Below are 19,659 nucleotides of genomic sequence, written 5' to 3'. Positions count from 1 at the left end.
TGTTGACAATGCTTTTGGGGTTTTAGTCATGAAATCTTTGCTTATGCCTATGTCCTGAATGGCTTTGCCTAGGTTTTCTTCTAGATTTTTTATGGCATTATGTCTTATGTTTAGATCTTTAATCCATCTGGAGTTAATTCTAGCATAAGGTGTCAGGAAGAGGTCCAGTTTCTGCTTTCTGCACACTGCAAGCCAGTTTTCCCAACACCATTTATTAAACAGGAAATCCTTTTCCCATTGCTTGTTTTTGTCAGGTTTGTCAAGGATCAGATGGTTGTAGATGTGTGGCATTGCCATCAGGGCCTCTGTTCTGTTCCATTGGTCTATATCTCTGTTTTGGTACCAGTACCATGCTGTTTTGATTACTGTAGCTTTGTAGTACAGTTTAAAATCAGGTAGCATGATGCCTCTGGCTTTGTCCTTTTTGCTTAGGATTGTCTTTGCTATGCGGGCTCTCTTTTGGTTCCATATGAAGTTTAAGGTGGTTTCTTCCAGTTCTGTGAAGAAGGTCATTGGTAGCTTAATGGGGATAGCGTTGAATCTATAAATTACTTTGGGCAGTATGGCCATTTTCACAATATTGATTCTTCCTAAAAATACGGAATGCTTCACGAATTTGCATGTCATCCTTGTGAAGGGGCCATGCTAATCTTCTCTGAATCATTCCAATTTTAGTACATGTGCTGCCAAAGCGAGCACTGGTTATGTTCTTTATGCTGGCTATATTGCCTGTTAGCTCCTGTGATGTTTTACAATCATTTTTGGCCTCCTTGCATTGGATCATGACATACTTCTTTCACTCAGTGAACTTTGTTTCTACCCACATTCTGAATTCTGCCTGTATCGTTTCAGACATGTCAGCCTCTGGCCAGTTCTGAAAACTTGAACAGGCTGAACAGTTGATGTAATCATCTGGAGGAAAGAAGGCATGCTGACTTTTTGAGTTTTCAGTGTTATCGCACAGATTCTTCCTCATCTTTCTGAGCAAATTCACCTTCAACCTTTGAGGTTGCTGACCTTTGGACAGGGTATTTTTCTTTTATCATATTTGACGACCTTGAGGGTTTGATTGTGGCGTAAGGTAGATTCAGCCAACTGGCTTTGGTTTTGGAGAACTTTAGGGGGCCAACATTCATCTCCCAATTCCTGGACTGTGTCCTTTAACTCTGGGAAACTTGTATTGGGTCTCAACTTTGTTTTCTGGCTCCTCGAAGTGTGGAGTCTACTGCACTGAAGGCACCAATGTGTGGCAGCTGTGGCATAGTGCTAGCAGATGCAAAAGTGCCTGCCTCCCTGTGGGCATTCACCCAGTGGTGGAGGCAAGACAGCTTGGGTGGGGGCCAGGGGACCCCTGCTGAGTGTGCTGTTGCACTGGAGGTAGTGTTGGTTCAGGGTGGGGTGCTGGCCTGTGCAGGTCTGGGTGCCTTCTCTGTGACCCCCTAAGCAGCAGTAGTCACTCAAGGTACATTACGGTCCCTTTTTTGTGCACAGCATTAGCTCAAGGGCAAGGTGTTGGCAAGGGTGGTGTTTTTGATTCTGTGCCCATCATGGCTTTCTCTTCAATGGCAGTTGCTGTGAGTTGAAGTGTGCGCTACACTCCCAAGTGCTGGTAGGGCAAGGACGGCAAAATCCACTCATGTAAACACACACCAGCAAAGCGATGTAGGAAATTTGTGTATAAAGAGCTGCAGTATGGAGAGGCAATGTAGAGGCTGGTGCATGCCTGGACGGGCCATGTTGCTGCATCTTTCCACTGCTCAGACATGGTCCACTGGCACAGAAGCTATGGTGTGGGCACCTGAGAGTGCCCTGTAGGCAGGTGTGGCCAGGCTGGGGCCCTGGGAGAGGCAAGCAGACTAAGGAGTGCAGAGGTCAGACCAGCTTCATCTCATGTTCAAGAATGCCCAGCAGAGATCATGTCTCAGAGGAGAATTCTCTGAAAAGTGAAGCCCCAGCACAGCACAGCTGCTCTACAAAAATGTGGCCAGACTTCTTTTTTAAGCAAGTCTCCTTTCATTAAGTGGGAAACTCTCACACCTGATCTCTGCTGGGCAATCTTCACATGAGATGTGGCTGATCTGACCTCCACACACTAAAGTGCTGATAAAGTGTCTCATAAGACCAAGTAGAGCCTGGAGAGATGGCTGTCCCTGCCCTCTGGGCTTCACATCAGCTGGCTTGCTGCTCCATCACTTTGCTTGTCTCCTGGGGGCTCCACCCCAGAGCGATGTGAGCTAGCCATCACTTAGTGTAATCAGCCCAGGATGGAGGGTCTGTGCTGTGGGCCCAAGCCAGGGTTCCCTGTCTGGTGATAAGCAGTGGGGGGTGTGTGGTACCCACAAGAGATGGACTGCCTTGTTTCTTGGGTTAACTGCAGCTTGTTAGAGGTATCAATATGGCACTTAGGGTCTTTGCTTTCTTGATATTCAGAAGGTAACAAGGGCAGATCCACTGCAGAGGCAGTGGCAGAGAGGATTTCAGTTGCTCCTGGAATCTCTGTCCAAGGAATTGCCAAGTTGCTACTGGCTTGATGGCTTCAGTGGGGGCCTGGCTAAAGACCCAAGCCGGGAGGACCTGCTCATCGAGGAGATATGGAAACCAGCACCCATGTAACAGTTCAGCCACTTTTCCATAAGGCTGCTGTGGTGTGCTGGGGGTCCACTCCAGTCCCTAATCGCCTCATATCTTCCAGTGCCTGAAGGCATCACTAATGAAGGCTGCGAAAAGGCAAAGATGATAGTCTGCCTCTTCCTCGGGGAGCTCTGTACCACGGAGGTACAATCCTGTTGCCAATCTGAACACACCTATAGGAGGTGGCTGGAGACAAGTTCAGAAGTCTTGTCTAGTCGGGAGGAACAAGAACAGCGACTTGCTTTGAAAAAAGTCTGGCCACATTTCTGTAGAGCAGCTGTGCTGTGCTGGGGGTTCACTTCAGCCCCTGGTTGCCTCAGACACTCTGAAGCCCCAAGGTTGAAATAGCTGAGTCACCCAAACAGCAAATATGACAGTCTGGTCCTCCCCCTGGAAGCTCTGACTCAGGGAGGCCTGAAACATCTGTCAGCCACAGAACAGCAGTGAAGGCAGCCGGAGGCCCTGGTTGAAAGGCTCCACCCAGGGATTAGAAATGTGGTTGGGGACTGACTTCAACAAGAGTCTGGCCATGTTTTCACAAGATGGCTGTGCTGTTCTGAACTACCACTTCCACCCCCGGTCAGCTTGGGCTCTCCAAAGCCCATAGGCCAGAACAGCTAGTTATCCAAACAGCAAAGTGGGTGGCCCACCCCCCTCTGTGGGAGCTCTAAGGAATGTTTCAAATCTCCATTAGCCAGGGAACACTGGTGCAGGTAGCTGTAGGCCCCAGGTGGGAAGTCCTGCTCAGTAAGGAGGAACAGGATCAGGAGCCTGCTTACAGAAGCAGTCTGGCCGTGATTTGGGAAAGCAGCTCTGCTGTGCTGCAGGCTGACTTCTGCCCCTGGTCAGTTTGTACTCTCCAATGACTGCAGGCTGGAATAACTGAGTTCCTCCAACAGGAAAGACAGCGGCCTGCCCTGTCTTTTCTCTCAGAGTTTATCTTGTGTGATGGAGCTGAACTTTTAGGCTGTTAACTTTACAATAAGCATTACGGTTGTTCAGAAAGAATCTTGCTGTTATCTTTCAGTTAGATATAGGAGAATTCATTGTCTCCTGTAAATAAACCTGTTCATGTCTTTTCTCTGGAAAGAAGGCTCCTTCTGCTATCTGGCTTTGGTCAGTCATGTAGAGCAGTAGCCAGTCTACAATGGCATGACTGAATTTCCATTTCCAGTGTTTCCTAGTTGTGTCTTACATTCTCCAATTCAGAACTGACCATCTTATCCTCGTTATCAAAATGCTGAGCTGCCACTGTCCTTAAATACTGTCTTTGTTCATTCCTCCTTATCCAATTTTATAGGCTTTAGAATATTAGCATTCTTTGCTTTCACACTTTCAGTGTCCTCCAAAAATTTCTTTTTCCTTAGCGGGTTTTGCTGTTTTATTGTGTCTAGTTCCAGGCTTAGCATGGCAATTTTTTCCCACAACATGCTATTTTCATGCAAAAGATCTTTTTCTTTCTTATGGGTAAGAGAACTCTCAGTCAACAAAGGAAAATTTTAGTTAGCACACAATAGAATAACATATGATAATTTCTTCTGAAATTTAAGAATAATGTGTATATCTGTATAATGAAAGAATTCCCACGGTGAATATTTAACTGAAAAACAGCTGGACAAGACTTCAAACCTAATAGAGTGTAAGTTCCAGAAAGTTTAAATATTGATTTAAATACCGTAAAAAATAAATCACTAGAGGATTTTAAAGAATTTCAGAATTGGAACAGCTTTCTCTGAATTACAAAAAACCCATAGGCATAAAATATAAGATTAATACATTTGACTATGTTTTTAAAATTGGATTTGCACTCTGCTGTCTATCCTATAAATCACACCATTGTAAGAGCCTTAGCTATGCATGTATTTGGACAGAAGCAATTCCTCAAAGTTTTTAAGTTCCTTTTTCTGAAGAATGTTTTATTAATATATGACTTTTCTAATACTTTTATAGTCAGTTATAAGAATTACATTTATTCATAACTGTTAACTCTAAGGATTGTATCCTTCTATATGTACACATCTGCATCTAAGCATTGCACTTCTACATAAAACTTTGAACTCATTTAAGATTGAGATTCTTAAAAAGAGAAACAAAAAAATATATGTGGCTGGGCACTGTGGTTCATGCCTGTAATGTTCAGTGTTGTATGTAGCACTGCACTTGTACATGTGGCCGGGTGCAGTGGCTCACACCTATAATCCCAGCTGCTGAGGTCGGTGGATCATGAGGTTAGTTCAAGACCAGTGTGGCCAACATAGGGAAACCTCATCTCTACTAAAAATTTAAAAATTAGCCAGGTATAGTGGTGTGCACCTGTAATCCAAGCTACTCAAAAGGTTGAGGTAGGAGAATCATGTGAACCAGGAGGTGGAGGTTGCTGTGAGCTGAGATCACGCCACTGCACTCCAAGCTGGGTGACAGACAGTGTGAGACTCTGTTTCAAAACAAACATGTGTGCACGTGTGTGTGTGTATATATATATGTATATAGGTGTGTGTGTGTGTGTGTGTGTGTGTGTACAGTATATTGTGAAGAATTTTCCCTAGGTCATCTGATGCTACTTCTAGTGATCCTCCAGAAAATCACAGTTACGTCTGTGATGTAAATATATAATACAAAAAAAGCCTTTAATTCAAAATATGAATGATAAATAAGATATGACTTATAGAGATTTTCTTAGAAATAATGAGATTAGGGAGGGTCCAAGATGGTTGAATAGGAACATCTCCGGAGTGCAGTTCCCAGTGAGAACAGTGCAGAGGGTGAGTGCTCACTGCATTTCCAAACAAGTTTTCACTGCCCACAGACTAGGAGATTCCTGAGCGGAAAAGCGCCATGAGTTTTCATTTCAGCAGTTTCAGCCAGTGCTGGGTCAGCACAAAGAAACTCACATAAGTTTGGGTGGTCATTTCAACTGGTGCCTGGAATGCCTGGGAGACAGACCTGCCCATTCAACTGAAACAGAGGGGGCTGAGACAGGGAACCAGGTGATCTGGCTTGATGGGTACCACCCCCACAAGACAAGAAATCGGAAACCCTTTGGATTAAGAGTTTCAAAACAAGTGCAGCTGGACCTGGGATGGTATAGCTCAGTCAGGGGAAGGGTGTCCCCCACTACCAAGGCAGTCTTTCACTACCAATGCAGACTACTCTGTGCCAGGCAGGACATCTATGAAAAAGGCAGCAGCACAACAGAAACTTATAAATAAAGCTGACCTTCCTAGGACAGAGCACCTTGGAAAACAGGCGGTTATGAGTTTACCTGCAACAGACTTAAAGGTACCAGCCTATCAGCTCTGCACAAAACAACAGAACTCCCAGCACAGCACTTGAGCTCTTATAAGGGACAGACTGTCTCCTCAAGCAACTCCCTGAGCCCCATATTCCCAAAAAGACACATCATAAAGGAAAGCTCAGGCCAACATCTGGTGGGTACCCTTCTGGGATGAGGATAGCAGAGGAAGAAACTGACGGCAACCCTTGCTGTTCTGCAGCCCCTGTGGGTGATCCCCAGGTGAGTGGGATCTGGAGTGGACCTCCAGTGATCCTGCAGCAGAGGGGCCTGTTAGAAGGAAAACTAAAGAAGCAGAAAGAAATACTTCAACATCAATTAAAAGGATGTCCACTTAGAGACCCCACCTGAAAGTCATCAACTACAAAGACCACAGGTAGATAAAGCCACTAAGATGGGAAGAAACCAGCGCAAAGAGGAAGAAAACACCAAAAACCAGAAGAACTCTCCTGCTCCAAGGGATCACAACTCCTCACCAGCTAGGGATCAAAGATAGATGGAGAATGAACCTGATGAATTGGCAGAAACAGGATTCAGAAGGTGGGTAATAACAAACTTCTCAGAGCTAAAAGAGCATGTGCTAACCTGGTGCAAAGAAACTAAGAACCTAGAAAAAAAGGTTATATGAGATGCTGACTAGAATAAACAGCTTAGAGAAGAATAGAAACGACTTGATGGAGCTGAAACACACAGCATGACAACTTCATGAAGCATACACAAGTTTCAGTAGCTGAATTGACCAAGCAGAAGAAAGGATATCAGAGATTGAAGATCAACACAATGAAACAAAAGGAGAAGGCAAGAGTAGAGAGAAAAGAGTGAAAAGAAATGAACAAAGCCTCTAAGAAATATGGAATTATGTGAAAAGACCTAATCTACGTTTGATAGGCGTACCTGAATGTGACAGAGAGAATGAATGCAAGCTGGAAAACACTCTTCAGGATATTATCCAGGAGAACTTCCCCAACCTAGCAAGGCAGGCCACCATTCAAGTCCAGGAAGTATGGAGAACACCACAAAGATATACCTCAAGAAGAGCAACCCCAAGGCACATAATCATCAGATTCACCAGGGTTGAAATCAAGAAAAAAATGCTAAGGGCAGCAAGAGAGAAAGGTCGGGTTACCCACAAACGGAAGACAAGCAGACTCACAGGGGCTCTCTCCACACAAACCCTACAAGCCAGAAGAGAGTGATGGCCAATATTCAACATCCTTAGGGGAAAGAACTTTCAACCTAGAATTTCATATCCAGCCAAACTAAGCTTCACATTCGAAGGAGAAAGAAGATCCTTAATGGACAAGCAATTACTGAGAGATGTTCTCAAAGCCAGGCCTGCCTTACAAGAGCTCCTGAAAGAAGCACTAATCAAGAAAAGGAACAATCAGTACCAGCCACTCCAAAAATGTACTAAATGGTAAAGACCATCGATACAATGAAGAAAATGTGTCAACTAAAGGGCAAAACAGCCACCTAGCATCAAAATGGCAGTATCAAATTCACACATAACAATATTAACCTTAAATGTAAATGAACTAAATGCCCCAATTATAAGAAACAGATTGCCAAATTGGATAAAAAGTCAAAACCCATCAGTGTGCTGTATTCAGGAAACTCATTTCATGTGCAAGGACACACATAGGCTAAAAATGAAGGGATGGAGGAAGATGTATCAAGCAAATGGAGAGCAAAAAAAAAAAAAAAAAAAAATGCAGGAGTTGCAATCCTAGTCTCTGATAAAATGGACTTTAAACCAACAAAGATCAAAAGAGACAAAGAAGGGGATTACATAAAGGTAAAAGAATCAATGCAACAAGAAGAGCTAACGATCCTAAATATATATGCACCGAATACAGGAGCACCTGGGTAGCACTCAGGTACATAAAGCAAGTTCTTTTTTTTTTTTTTTATGCAGAAGCAGCTCTATGTTAACCATCTAGATGCTAGGACTTTGATACATTATCTACAGCGCAGACACGGGGGGCCAGTGTGTGCGGGCCATGGTGCAAGTGGGCAGTGTGTGTGCATTCACCAAGGACGGGCCAGCTGACAGCTCATCTCCCCAAGACCTCTCTCCCTGCGGCAGCTGTGCCCATCAGGGCCCCTTGACCCTGAGGACCACAGACCCTCTCTGTCCTGGTTGGGATGAGGGCAGGACATCCAGCCCTCTCTTGTCTTTCTGTCCCATCCTCCACACATTCAGACTCGACTGTGTGGCTGAAGGAGAGGTGGGAAGGTGCAGGCTGCTCCAAGGGGTGGGGGCAGTTGGGACAGCTGGTAGGGCCACCTCCTCCACTGAGGCACCAGCCAGGCAATAAATAAATTAGATCCCTACCCCAGACAGCAGGAGGGACCTGGGGGCTCTGCTCCACCCGCAGGAGGCCCCTCGGGGTCAGACGGATGGGCCTGTGCACTGCAGGCGTGCACCTCATGGGTCTCTCAGGGGGCCCGTGCACCACTGTGCAGGAGGTGTGGGGGTCAGCCCGGAGCCCCAGGGGGTCTTCCTCGTCCTAGGAGGGGTCACCACCAGACACAAGGGGTTGGGAGGTCCCCGAGGCTCTCACTGAGGAACAAAGAGGGAGCACCCTAACGCGGCTGCTCAGACACAGCTGCTTCCAGGAGCTGGAGCCGCCGGGCTGCCGCGCAGATGACAGCAATGGTCCAGCCTGCCCCCACTAAGGCTAGCCCTCTTGAGCTCTGCATGCACCAGGACGGCCAACTCCCTGCCCCAGGCAGGACTGTGGGCGCACACAGATCACATGATGTCCATGAAGAACTCGCAGGGATTCCCCATGGCCTTTTGGAAGGACTGGCGGCTGCCTGTCAATTCCGGGGGGATGGCGGCCAGCTCCCGGACAGGCAGGCCCCCGGGTGGGCCCCCGACCATGGTAGAGACCTTGGTCACGGGGTGGGGTGTGGGAAGCCCCGGGGCAGTCGCTGAAGCCTGACTGCGTGGGCTTCTTCCTCGGCTAAGCTGGCCAGCTGGACACTCCCGCCAGCTGCTGCCCACCCCACTCGGTGCCGTGTGGTCTGATTCGCTGCCGCTGCCCCCAGCTCCTGCCGCCTGATGCTCCTTCTCACGGCCCAGTGCCTGGCGGCTGCTCCTGGCAGACTCGCTACTCTTGCTCCCTTCACTCTGCTGACTCCCAGTGCTGCCGCCGCCATAGCTAAAGCCTGGGTCCTGGTAGGCAGGTGGGAAGCAGGGCGGGGGTCCCAGGTACTGGTAGGGGTAGCCCTGTCCCAGGGGCCAGGGGGTGGTCGGGTGGGGCAGCGGAGCCAGCATGTCCCAATCCGAGGCCCCACTGGAGCCACTGTTGAGGTTCAGGGCCACGAGATTGCTACACCGGTCCCCGAAGACTTAGTAGCACTGCTCAGAGAAGGTGATCTTGTTGACCTTGTGCCGCCGCAGGAAGCCGTGCTTCAGCAAGCTGCTGGCATACTTCTGGGCCTCCCGACGCTCCTTGAAGCCCTCCATGTGCGTGTACAGCCAGTCCACCACGTCCGCTCTGATGACGGCATTGGCGATGGTGATCTTGAGCCACATGCGGTCACAAATCTCCAGTCCCAAGTCCGGCAGCTGCATTACCCAGACGACGGTGCCCATGTCACTCTTCACCATCAGCGGCGCCTCCTCCAGCTGCGGAGCACCAGGCACCAAGCTGGTTAGTGAGGAGGAGCTGGTGCGCGTGAGGGCGCTGGAGCAGGGGCTCGTACCGTAGCGGGGGAGGGCTCCCGTCAGTGCCGCCGTGTAGGACAGCCAGGCAGCAGGGTCGATGGGCCTCACGGGGTCAGCCCTTGGGACGGTGAAGTAGCTTCGGGGCGTTGGGTCCCAGCACTTGGCCACGGTAAGGCTGATGGGCCTTGTCTGGGACACGATCTCCTGAAGAACCCGCACAGCGTCGTCGTTGTTCATGTTCTCAAAGTTCACATCGTTTACCTGCAGCAGCATGTCCCCGGGCTCAATTCGGCCATCAGCGGCCACTGCCCCGCCCTTCATTATGGAACCTATGTAAATGCCGCCATCTCCACGATCGTTGCTCTGCCCCACGATGCTGATGCCAAGGAAGTGGTGTCTCTCCATGTTGAGCATGGCAGTGACGATGTTGAGAGACATGGTGGAGTCCGTAATGCTGCTGAAGGAGGAGGCCCGGTCCGTCTGCCGCAGGCGCTGCTTCCTCCGCCTGCGCTTGTGCTTCCGGATGAGCCTGGATGACGTGCTCTGCTCCGTGGAGCTGCTCAGCCTGCTCGTGCTGCCATCCTCATCTGAGTCCACAAAGCTGCTGAACTCGAGCTCGCTGCTCAGGGCAGTGGACGTGCTGTCTGGGGGCAGCTCCACGTCCCGCCGCCGGTCTCCCCTCGGGTGCCTCCGGATGAGCCTGGATGACGTGCTCTGCTCCGTGGAGCTGCTCAGCCTGCTCGTGCTGCCATCCTCATCTGAGTCCACAAAGCTGCTGAACTCGAGCTCGCTGCTCAGGGCAGTGGACGTGCTGTCTGGGGGCAGCTCCACGTCCCGCCGCCGGTCTCCCCTCGGGTGCCCATTGGTCCGGGTGGCCTCCTCGCGGTTCCGGCGGCGGGCACGCTCCCGCCAGTGGCCGACCTTGGACTCCATGCCCATCTCATTGTCTATCCCGTCACGGCTGCTGGCCACATTCGGGTGGAAGGATGGGGTCCGGGAGTCCCCGATGCCACCTGTCTGCTCAAGAGGCGGAGGCAGGTCTGTGTGGCTGTCGGTGCCCTGGGAGCCGGCATCTGAGTGAGCACCCTCAGCCAGGACCAGCCAGGAGACCACGCGGCCGTTGAAGCAGGGCAGCTTGGCGTTGTCGTCCAAGATCTCCTTCACCACCCCGAAGTCCTGGTCCATGGACTTGAAGAAGAATTTTTAGGCGTGCACCCGCCGGTTGCTGATCACATTCCTGAAGTCGGCCAGCGTGACGCGCTCGGGGGCCACGGGCAGCTTGACCAGGTACGGAGTCTCCTCCTCGTCCACGTGGTAGATGATCTTGGTCTCCGCCATGGCGCGGCGGCGGCGCAGAGGCCGCGCGCTCAGGGACCGGCCCGGGGATCGAACACGGGGCGCTCCCCGCCCGCCCGCCTGCGCCCCGCCCGGCCCGCGCCACTCCCGGCCCCGACGCGCCAAGTTCCCCGGGCGCCCCCGCCAGACCGCCGAGGCCTCGGCCGCTGCCCCCGGCTCCCGCATGCATCCCGACTGCTGCCCGGCGGCCTAAGGCCGCCCATCCGCCCCTGGCCCGCGAGCGACGCCTCACAGAGGGCGCGCTCAGCCCCGCCGCGCTCCCGCCTGCGCCCCTCTGGCCGCACCGTTAAATGGACCGCCCCTCCAGGGGCCCTGAGCGCTGCCGCGGGGGACCCCTGAGTACGTGGTGGTGACGTCCATAAAGCAAGTTCTTAATGACCTACAAAGAGACTTAGACTCCCACATAATAATAATGGGAGACTTTAACACTCCATTGTCAATATTAGACAGATCAACGAGACAGAAAATTAACAAGGATGTCCAGGACTTGAACTCAGATCTGGACCAAGCAGACCTAATAGACATCAACAGAAATCTCTACCCCAAATCCACAGAACATACGTTCTGCTCAGCACCGCACAGCACCTACGCTAAAATTGACCACATAACTGGAAATAAATCACTCCTAAGCAAATGCAAAACAATGGAAATCATAACAGTATCTTAGACCACATGCAATCAAATTAGAACTCAGAATTAAGAAACTAACTCAGAACTGCACAACTTCATGGAAACTGAACAACTGGCTCCTGAATGTCAACTGGATAAACAATGAAATGAAGGCAGAAATAAAGATGTTCTTTGAAACAAATGAGAATGAAGACACAATGTGCCAGAATCTCTGGGACACTTTTAAAGCAGTGTCGAGAAGGAAATTTATAGCAACAAATGCCCACCAGAGAAGCGAGGAAAGATCTAAAATCAACACTCTATCATCAGAATTGAAAGAGCTAGAGGAGCAAGGTCAAAAAAACTCAAAAGCCAGCAGAAGACAAGAAATAGCTAAGATCAGAGCAGAACCGAAGGAGATAGAGACACAAAAAAACCTTCATAAAATTAATAAATCCAGGAGCAGGTTTTTCAAAAAGATCAACAAAACAGACAGGTCCCTAGCCAGATTAATAAAAAAGAAAAGGGAGAAGAATAAAATAGATGCAATAGAAAATGATAAAGGGGATATCACCACTGACTCCACAGAAATGCAAACTACAATCAGAGATTACTACAAATGACTCTATGCACATAAACCAGTAAAACTGGATGAAATGGATAAATTCCTAGACACTTGTATTCTACCAAGACTAAATCAGGAGGAAGTTGAAACCCTGAATAGACCAATAACAAGGGCTGAAGTAGAGGCAGGAATCAATAGCCTACCGACCAAAAAAAAAGGCCAGGTCCAGAGGGTTCGCAGCCGAATTCTACCAGAAGTACAAAGAGGAGCTGGTTCCATTCCTTCTGAAACTATCAAACAATACAAAAGGAGGGAATCCTCCCTAACTCATTTTGTGAGACCAACATCATCCCAATACCAAAACCAGGCAGAGACTCAACTAAAAAAGAAAACTTCAGGCCAATCTCCATGATGAATATCGATGCAAAAATCTTCAATAAAATACTGGCAAACAGACTGCAACAGCACATCAAGAAGCTTTTCCATCCCGACCAAGTAGGCTTCATCCCAGGGATGTAAGGCTGGTTTAACATAAGCAAATCCATAAATGTAATCCATCACATAAACAGAACCAAAGACAAAAACCACAGGATTATCTTAATAAATGCAGAGAAGGTCTTTGATAAAATTCAACAGCCCTTCATGCTAAAAACTCTCAATAAACTAGGTACTGACAGAATTTATCATAAAATGATAAAAGCTATATATGACAAACCTACAGCCCATATCATACTGAACAGGCAAAAGCTGGAAGAATTCCTTTGAAATCAGGCACTAGACAAGGATGCCCTCTCTCACCGCTCCTATTCAACATAGCATTGGAAGTTCTAGCCAGAGCAATCAGCCAAGAAAAAGAAATAAACGGTATTTGATTAGGAAAGGAGGAAGTCAAACTGTACTCTATTTGCAGATGACATGATTGTGTATTTAGAAGACCCCATCGTCTCAGCCCAAAATCTTCTGAAACTGATAAGCAACTTCAGCAAAGTCTCAGGATACAAAATAATTGTGCAGAAATCACAAGCATTCCTATATACCAACAGATAGAGAGCCAAATCAAGAGCAAACTCCCATTCACAATTGCTACAAGGAGAATAAAATACCTAGGAATACACTAACAAAGGATGCAAAGGACTTCTTCAAGGAGAACTACAAACCACTGCTCAATGAAATAAGAGAGGACACAAACAGATGGAAAAACATTCCACACTCATGGTTAGAAAGAAACAATATTGTGAAAATGGCCATACTGCCCAAAGTAATTTATAGATTCAATGCTATCCCCATCAAGCTACCAATGACCTTCTTCACAGAACTGGAAAAACCACTTTAAACTTCATATGGAATCACAAAAACCGCCGCATAGCAAAGACAATCCTAAGCAAAAAGAACAAAGCTGGAGGCATCACACTGCCTAACTTCAAACGATGCTACAAGGCTACAGTAATCAAAACAGCATGGTACTGGTACCAAAAACAGAGACATAGACCAATGGAACTGAACGGAGACCCCATAAGAAACACCACACATCTACAACCATCTGATCTTTGACAAAACCGGCAAAAACAAGCAGTGGGGAAAGGACTCCATGTTTTATACATGGTGTTGGGAAAACTGGCTAGCAATATGCAGAAAGCAGAAATGACCCCTACCTGTCACCTTACACTAAAATTAACTCCAGATGGATCAAAGACTTAAACACAAAACTTAACACCATAAAAACACTAGAAGAAAATGTAGGCAAAACCATACCGGACATAGGCATAGTCAAGGACTTTATGACTAAAACACCGAAAGCAATGGCAATAAAAGCCAAAATAGACAAATGGGATCTAATTAAACCCCAGAGCTTCTATACAGCAAAGGAAACCATCATTAGAGCAAATTGGCAACCAACAGAATGGTAAAAATTTTTTGCAATCTACCCATCTGACAAAGGGCTAATATCCAGAATCTACAAGAACTAAAACAGATATACAAGAAAAAAAACAACCCCATTCAAAAGTGGGCAAAGGATATGAAAAGACACTTTTCAAAAGAAGACATATATGAGGCCAACAAACATATGAAAAAACACTCATCATCACTGGTCATTAGAGAAATGCAAAGCAAAGCCACACTGAGATATCATCTCATGCCAGTTAGAATGGTGATCATTAAAAAAATCTAGAGACAACAGATGCCAGAGAGGATGTGGAGAAATAGGAATACTCTTACACAGTTGGTGGGAGTGTAAATTAGTTCAACCATTGTGGAAGACAGTGTGGTGATTTCTGAAGGATCTAGAAATAGAAATTCCATTTGATCCAGCAATCCCATTCCTGGGTACATATCCAAAGAACTATAAATTGTTCTACTATAAAGACACATGCACACATATGTTCATTGCAGCCTGTGTACAATAGCAAAGACCTGGAACCAACCCAAATGCCCAATGATAGACTGGACAAAGAAAATGTGGTACATATACACCATGGAATACTATGCACCCATAAAAAACGATGAGTTTGTGTCCTTTGTAGGGACTTGGATGAATCTGGAAACCATCATCTCAGCAAACTGACACAAGAACAGAAAGCCGAACACCATATGTTCTCAATCATAGGTGGGTGTTGAACAATGAGAACACATGGACTCAGGGAGAGGAACATCACACACTGGGGGCAGTTGGAGGCGGTAGGGAAGAGACAGTGGGGGTTGGGAAGGGAGGGGAGGCTGGGAAGGGATAACATGGGGAGAAATGCCAGCTATAATATGCACCTAAAATAAAAGAAAAAAAGAAAAAAAAGAAAAAGTCCTGAGGAGCTGGGTGCAGTGGCTAGTGCCTGAAATCTCAACACTTTGTGAGGCCAAGGCAGGCAGATCACCTGAGGTCAGGAGTTTGATACCAGCCTGGCCAACATGGGGAAACCCTGTCTCTACTAAAAATACAAAAATTAGCTTGGCATGGTGGCGTGCACCTGTAATCCCAGCTACTCAGAAGGCTGGGGCAGAAGAATTACTTGAACCCAGGAGGCGAAGGTTGCAATGAACCAAAATTGCGCCACTGAACTCCAGCCTAGGTGACAGAGCAAGACTCCATCTCAAAAAAGAAAGAAAAAGTAACGAGAAAAGATTGAGGACTGAGCCCTAGGAAACAACAATGTGCAAAAGGAGAAAGATGAGAAGCGAGTAAACAGACCATGATAAAGGACTAGAAAGGCAAGAGGCCTGAGGGAGTGAGGTCCTGAAAGTCAACTGAAGACGCTCTCAGGGAGATGTCCTCCATGTGCTTTAATATTCCTGAAAGATTAAATAAAATGAGGCATAAGAAAAATGTCCTAGATTTGTTACAGAAAAAAATAAGTGATAACCTTGAGAAAAATAACCTTGGAGGAGTGCTGAAATTGAATACTTACTGGTGTGAGATCAAGACTGAATGGAAAGAAAATCTGAGTTCATGAGTGTAAATAGTTCTTTTAAGGAGATCATAATTGGGAGTCAGTCATGGAAATGCAATAGACAAGAAACAGAAGTTTTCAAATTTTATATAGCAATTATATATTTTAAAGGTTATAAAAATTTTACACTTACAGAGTTAAAAGATGCCAGACTGAGGTATTAAATTCTTAAAATTATAGAACTAAAAGACTCCTTCCTTGATCATTACTAAATTACATAAGCTGGTTATCATATTCGTGCTTACACATAAAGACCAAGGAATACTAAAGTTTCAAAGAGAGTATTTCTTGCTTGATAAAAATCAGCCAATTCTAGGATAGTGGATACTCATCAAATATACAAAGTAATTATCACAGTAAAATACTGAATGCTATTAACAGGAATAAAATAGAAGAAAAGCAGAAAAGAATCTTATATTATAAATGAAATGTTAAAAATTACATCAAGTTACTGTTGAGAAACGTGATGAGGTGACTACTTAAATATATCCTTATTTCAAAGGAAGAAGAATGTCACACATGCAGAGTACTTTTACAAATAAGATTCACTGCATTAGCAGCACCTTCCTTTCAGCACAAGGATAGCAAATTAGCACTTGTGGGCCAAATCCAGCCCCCTGTCTGTATTTGTAAAGTATCCTGGAGCACAGCCATGCTTATTCACTTTATAGTCCATAGAGTCCATTAGCTAAGTGTGATGTTGCACACCTGTGGTCCCAGCTAGTAGAGAGGCTGAGGCGGGAGGATCACTAGCGCCCAGAAAGTCAAGGCTGCAGTGAGCCATGATCACACAACTGCACTCCAGCCGGGGAGACAGAGTGAGACCCTGTCTCAAAAAAAATAAATACACGTAGCCCACAAAGCCTAAAATATTTACTAACTGGGTCCTTGCAGTAAAAGCTGGCCAGCTCCTGGTGTAGTGGATCAAAGTCCTTTGATGTATTTTAATAAAAGTTTTACCCAGTACACTGAAATGTTTATATTAAATATAGATTTCTATCTAGTTTTCTCATCCAGTCCCTAAATTCGAAGTATAATCCTGGTACTCACTCTCAAGTTTACATTAAATGCTAGCCTATACAAAAAACACTCTTCCTCTTACTTTTTTCTTTTTGTTATTTACATGTTGCTTTGTTTCAAGAAAGAACACAAAAATGCCCTGTTAAGGGATTCTGTTTGTTCACAGGCTGCAAGAGAGGAAAAACACAAAGCACATTTTGCAGAAAATAATTTGTTACAAGTCGAACGGTGACATGAAGCCTAGCAAGACACTCTAGGACTGAATTTGCTGTGCTTCTTTAATAGGCTCCTTGCTCTCTTTCTTTTCTGGCAGCTGTGAGTCACACAGGTCATAGAGAGTATCAGTCCCTAAGAGAAACACAACTCCGACATTCATCTTTATCGAGTTCATCTGTCCCAATTCTGTGGATGCTGACTTTCAGTCATTGATGATACACATGGACATTTATCAACTTTCAGATTCTTGGATCATTGACAAGTTTTATTATTGAGAGTCAAACTAGTAGGATGCAAGTTATGAATGCTGATTATCCAATTACCTACTCAAAATATCCTGTATAAATATGCCATTAAACATGCATAGAAAAAAAATTAGTCATTCCTGCTAATCTGCTGCTCTTTACTCTTCTGTATCCACCAGGAAATTTCCTACTCCTTCCTCATGTCCAGGTTAAATGCTAGTGTATATCTGGACACCAGTGCATCATCTGAGATTTCTCTTTCCCCAAACTTTTCTTATTCAATTATCACTACATCATATTGACTATACCTCTCTTCTGTCTCTGCTTTATATTCCCACTGCCACTTGGAACATAAACATTTAGAAAATGGATTTTATTTAAATAAAAATGGCCAACTATTAATGTTATTTCTTACATGAAAAAAATTAAGCAAAACAAATGAAAAAGATGTAACACCACAAAAAAGGCCAACATTTTAAAATGAGTAACTGATATTCCTGAGTTTCTTTTTTCCACCATGCATGGGTGAAAACCTCAAAATACACTGACACTAGTTGAAGGATGTGTGACAAGGAAACTATTGCTGACTGCTAATGCAGAAGCTTCCTTTGTCTCCCGATTTCTTTACATGGTTACCTTCCATCAATCCTTTATGAGGGGTCAACAAACTACAGGCCACAGGCCAAATCCAGTCTGCCTTATGGCTTTGTAAATAAAGTTTTCTTGGATCTCAGTCATGCCAATTTGCTTACATGTTATCCATGGTGGTTTTCACACTACAACAGCAGGGTTAAGAAGATACAACAGAGACCACATAGTCTAAAATATTTCCCACCTCATCCTTTACAGGAAAAGCTTACTAACCAATTTTATGCCATAACCAGAATGCCTTAATACTCAAATTTAATCTTGTGACTCCCCTACTCAAATTTCTCCAATGAGCCCCTGCAGCAAACACTGCTGGCTCCCTACCAATAGCCTTTCCTTATTCTTTCTTACAGAAGAAACACAAGTATATTGGGATGTTTTTTATCCCAGTTCCCCTCCTCAGCTTCAGAAAGAGAAATGAGTATTCTAGGCTAATCATTTATCTGCTTTCCCAGTGCCTGGTTTTGGAATGTGCATGTGGTGTGATCCATCCAATGAAATGTTACAGGAAGTCCTTTGCATGCTTCTAAGTTTTCTCCCTTTTAAAAGACACTGTGAAGAAAAGCAGCCCGTGCGATGTTGTGTTGTGAGAACAAGATGTTTGGAGCTGTTGTGGATTAGCCAACTATGAAAGAAGACAATAAACACTGCCAACAACACAGCTGAAAGAGGGACAAGTGGGATCCTAGAATATCACTGAACAACCAAAACAACTCCGGTTCCTACTGTTTTAGCCACTGCTCATCTAGTATTTGCAGTCCAAAGAATTCTATTGGTAAAATTTCCATGGCCCACAGGATAAGACCTACTCATTTCATTCATTCATTCATTCATTCATTCATTCGAGACAAAGTCTTACTCTTTTGCCCAGGCTGGAGTGCAGTGGCACAACAGCTCACTGCAACTTCTACCTCCCAGGTTCAAGTGATTCTCATGCCTCACTCTCCCAATTAGCTGGGATTACACATGCTGGCTACAACACCCAGCTAATTTTTGTATTTTTAGTAGAGACGGGGTTTCACCATGTTGACCAAGGCTGAAGACCTACTCATTTCTATAGTATTAAAAAGTCTATTATAAACTTACCTTAGCTAAGTATTCACCTCATTCCCAACGTCTTGTATCTCACACTTTTGATACTAGCAAAAGTGAACTGCTCATAAACCCTGCAAAGCTTACTCAAGCATCTTGTCTTCTGCACTTGCTGCTCTTCCAGAGGCAATAGCATTAGATGTCCCTTCCAGCAAACACAGTCTCGTTACCTCTTCCTTCTGCCAATCATCATTCTTCTGCTTCTTTACCTTGAAACATTCTACTCAGTCTGCATGCTTACCTTAAATCCTACCTACCTTTTTTTAAAAAGCTTTCATTCCTCATCAGTTATGTCTGGCACATAATCAATATAATAATCATAATTATAAGCTTCTAGTGGGCATCTAGGACACAGCAAGCACTGAATAAAGTAGCAAAATAATAAAAAATGACAATGATAATAATGAGCTCCTGTTTGTATTTTTACGTGTGTTCTGTAGCATTAGGAAAAATGTATCTAAAAAACATTTCATAGTTATTTGTTAAGTGGACAAGTTAAAACATAAATAAAAATGTCTTCTTTGTCAATTCTGTTGAAAAAGCACAGAAATGAAAGAGACAATTCTGTTATGAGCACCTTAAAGATCAAAACTACATCAATTTCATCTTTGTCTTCTTGTTATCAAAAGTTCTCTGATAAATAGATGGCTAAATTAAAGGTGTCCTCATACATTCTGGATTGTACAATGTATTAGGTGTCCACATCCAGGTAGCATACTAGCGTTTTTGTTATTGTGAAACATTTTGTACTTTTATTAAATCTGCTGAGTCTAGAGTTGGGCAATTTGTATATTTATTATGACAATCCTTTGATGAATGGTAGCAAAAGCAAATCATAAATCCTAGGAATTAAAAATAAATATTCCACA

General features: G+C 45.3%; 1 non-coding gene and 1 pseudogene across 2 annotated transcripts in view; both read right to left on the bottom strand.

The window, feature by feature from the left end:
- Positions 1 to 19,659, bottom strand: part of LOC118154524 (segment polarity protein dishevelled homolog DVL-1 pseudogene) — a 31,918-nt pseudogene that overhangs the window by 7,153 nt on the left and 5,106 nt on the right. Inside the window, exon 3 of the transcript XR_013518834.1 lies at positions 1 to 19,151. This exon is cut by the window's left edge and continues 7,153 nt beyond it. The product of XR_013518834.1 is annotated as a segment polarity protein dishevelled homolog DVL-1 pseudogene (transcript). The remainder of the gene's footprint in view (positions 19,152 to 19,659) is intronic.
- LOC118154880 (U6 spliceosomal RNA) lies at positions 593 to 699 on the bottom strand. The gene has a single exon (XR_004745130.1). It is a non-coding gene; the product is annotated as a U6 spliceosomal RNA (small nuclear RNA).

This window comes from Callithrix jacchus, chromosome 6 (assembly GCF_049354715.1).
Source record: "Callithrix jacchus isolate 240 chromosome 6, calJac240_pri, whole genome shotgun sequence".
NCBI lineage: Eukaryota > Metazoa > Chordata > Mammalia > Primates > Cebidae > Callithrix > Callithrix jacchus.
Note: the sequence above shows the minus strand (reverse complement) of the source record. Positions and strands in the feature narration are given on the sequence as shown.